This window comes from Pinus tabuliformis, chromosome 2_2 (genome assembly GCF_031772625.1).
Source record: "Pinus tabuliformis cultivar Carrire ecotype Pingquan chromosome 2_2, CPIR1, whole genome shotgun sequence".
NCBI classification, from domain to species: Eukaryota; Viridiplantae; Streptophyta; class Pinopsida; order Pinales; family Pinaceae; genus Pinus; species Pinus tabuliformis.
The window spans coordinates 952,099,642-952,103,377 of NC_142300.1; positions in this window are offsets into that span (position 1 = coordinate 952,099,642).

The window sequence follows — 3,736 nt, forward strand, 5'->3', positions numbered from 1 at the left end:
TTTTTAGAAATCTAGAAAATCTAAAATTTGCTACAAACTTCTTAAACATATATTATTTTCAGTTGGCTGCCCTTACCGAGTCTGAACTTAAACCTCCTCATGAGCGCTAAATCCCCAACCCCAATCATTTTATCAACCTCCGAATGAGTGCTAAAGTCCCACAGCCCAATCACTTCATCACACTCTTGATACAATGCATTACCACTTGTGAGTTGTTTCTATTTTATATGGTTCAATTTATGGTAGGTAATAGTAGTTCCTAAGTGATAGATTTTTTTTTATTTTGAATTATCAAAATGATGGTTAATGGTAAATACATTTGTTTTCTCTAGTGACAAATTGACACCAAACTATACATGAAAAATAATATTTTTATCAGCATTTATCCATTTTAACCATTTATCTAACATGAGTATAGAGGGATTATATTAAAAAGAAAATCATTTTACCATTACAACATATTAGTATATTTTTTGAGATACAGTTTATATATATATACATGCCTTAAAGCATTTCTATTTGAAAAGAACTTCTCCAGCTGCCACTTTGCACCACTTTTCACCCTCTAATCCATTGTTAGACGATTGAACAAAGGTGTGCCATCTGATTAAAACATTAAACTTTAAACATAAATGAAAAAAACAATTACATAACCAAAAACTGCAAAATGCATGAAGAAGAATTAAAAACTACAGTAGGAAGAAATGTGGTTCGGGTGGCTTATTCTTATTTTGTATCTTCTAATGCTTTGTGGCTTTCATGCTTCTTGCAATCTATGTTCTACTGCAAATGTCCCATTAGGTTTAGTTATATCGATTTAAAAAGTTCTATAATACTTATCTTCTGTGCGACTTACTATACCCTGCCCATGTTCTACAATATTTCTTGTGTCGTTTCTCAATGCTTGTATATCATTTGAAATGGCAGTCACAAGTTCAAATAATTTGTATTATAGTTTATGATTCATTGGATTATGGCATATTTGTATTGATGGCTTACCTTTATTAGCATCAAACTCAAATCTATGTGGTATGTGATCTAGATTCCTAGGATTCTGGCATATATGTATTCATGGTTATCTAGTTTGTGATTTATGTTGTACAATACTTCCTATGAGTACGAACAATTGGATGACTACCGATTGGTATAGCTTGTTTGTGTTCATGGCTAAAACCTAGGTTTCTGTGGTGTAGAGTGGTGCATTCTTGTGATTATGAAAACGTCGTTTTTCCTCCTGGAAGGTGCTTTGGTCTATTTGGAAACTGTACAGCAGAAAATTTTATGAAAACATCATACATTGTTGCACACAATTTGTTGATTTCACATGCTACCATTGTAAGGATTTATAGAGAAAAGTATCAAGTTAGTCCTCGTACACCGTAGCAAAAATTTGCATTTAAATGTTAAGAGCATGAACTGGCCACTGATGCTGAAACATTTCACAAACTGTAGCCCATGCAAGAGCGAAAAATTAGGTTGCTTTTGGACTTTCTATGGTATGAGCCTCTTACAAATTCTAGTGTGGACCAAGAAACAACTCAAAGATCTAGGGATTTCCATATTGTATTGGGTGTGTGAATTTCTTTGTTCCTTCTACTTTTTTTCAATGAGATTCAGTGGTTTTCTTTTAATTGCAGTGGGCATTTTTTTATCAAAATTCCAAAAAGATTACAAGAAAAGAAAAATAACAGAGGGTTGCCCTTGGTTTCATATTTTAAGGCCTTTGTTGTTCTGTGTTTTTGTTTTTGTTTGAGAAATTTGTCTCCATTCATGTTTTTCTTCTAGTAAAATACGTTATTTTCTTATCAAGCAGCTAAATTTGCAGTGATGGTTTCTACGACAATCTCAACTACTTTCGGTGTTGTATTTATGCTTCTCTTTCCTTTCCTTAGTAATGGGTAGGGTGATAACGTCACTGGGCTTCAAATAATCTGCAGAAGGGGAAAATGGGAGTGTGCAGTCTAATGGAGGATCTTTTATCTCTAAGTCCCCCTCTAACATTCACACCATTGTTCCCATTGAAGGTCTTATCACTAAATTCGTTTGTAGACACCATAACGCTGTATTTATAAGCATATATGCCTCCTTTATACTTTCTGATCGTGGGAGTTATCCACGTTCTTGTTCTAGCTGATGATTCCCTACTCAAAATATCACTCTGGTGCCATGTATCCCGTCGTTCCTCTCATATGTGTCACCACGCAACTTTCCTAATTTCTATCCAGACACCTCGCCATACCGAAATCAAACACTTTCGCTTTGAAATTCTCGTCCAACAAAATGTTTTGAGGTTTGATGTCAAGATGCAGAATACAAATCCTCGTGTAGGTATGCAAGACCCCGGGCTGTTAAAAATTTGTGACAGCGATTCTAAATGCGGAAAAACTTAATGAATCGTAAAACTTAATGCCCAGAAATATAAATTACCTCCAGCCATTGGTGACGTTCTTGATGCAAACCACAGTCTACTTGCTTCTTTACTGAAAACAACACTCCAGCTTCTATCCAAGAAAAAGAAAAGAATGCAGAAAGTCTAAAGGCACTTCCAAGCTCTGCTCTCTCAGCTAGATGGTGTAAAAAAACTGAAGGGGATTGAGATGCAAGCTTGGGGACCAAACAGATAAATTTATAGCCAAGCTTCCATCAAGCTTCTGATGGCTGTGTGTCAGGTGTTCCACAGATCAAGGTAGAGAACTCCAGATGGAGTAATGGACCACTTCAATAGCTCCCAACAAGAAAATTAATTAACTGCAGTTGATTTCCTTAATTTAAGGAAATTACTGCAGTTGGTTTCCAAAAATTAAGGAAAGACTGCAGTTGGCTTCCAAAATTGTAGGCAGAAGTTGGTAAAGAACTTAATGGAGCTTAACATTCTCCCACTTGGTCCATACTTCCAAACTTAATGTCTCAACTTAAAACCCATTGATAATCTGTATTAAGTAATAGATACATGAATCATGGAAACAAGTCCTCTAAAGACGAGTATTATCTTCCATGTATTACTATGTATTTATTCTTATTATAATTTATGTGGCAACAATTTCTTAATGAATAAACCTTATGTTTATTCTTGGTCCTTCTTAAATGAATTTTCTCAAATCAACTTAAGGTGCACATAAATATGAGAAAAAACATCACAATAATTAAGAATTTCATTAAAATAACATTGTCCATACAATGAGAAACTACATAATGGAACCAAGTCCCATATTCATTACATGATCCTTGAATTTAAATGGTGGCATGCCCTTAGTCAAAGGATCAGCGATCATCAACTCAGTGCTGACGTGCTCAATGACCACTTTCTTTTCTTTAACACGTTCCCTTATAGCTAAATGCTTAATGTCGATGTGTTTATTTCGACTCCCACTTTTGTTGTTTTTAGCCATAAAAATAGCAGCTGAATTATCACAATATATTCTCAATGGCTTAGAGATAGAATCCATAATTCTAAGCCCATAAATGAAACTCTTAAGCCATACACCATGTAATGTAGCCTCAAAATAGGAGACGAACTCAGCTTCCATAGTGGAAGTGGCAATCAAGGTCTCCTTGGCACTCCTCCATGATACAGCTCCACCGGCCATCATAAAAATGTAACCTGATGTTGATTTGCGTGAATCAACACATCCACCAAAGTCAGAATCTGAGTAGCCAATTACTTCCAAGTTGTCCGTCTGTCTATACATAAGCATGTAGTCTTTGGTTCCTTGAAGGTACCTCATTACTTTCTTTG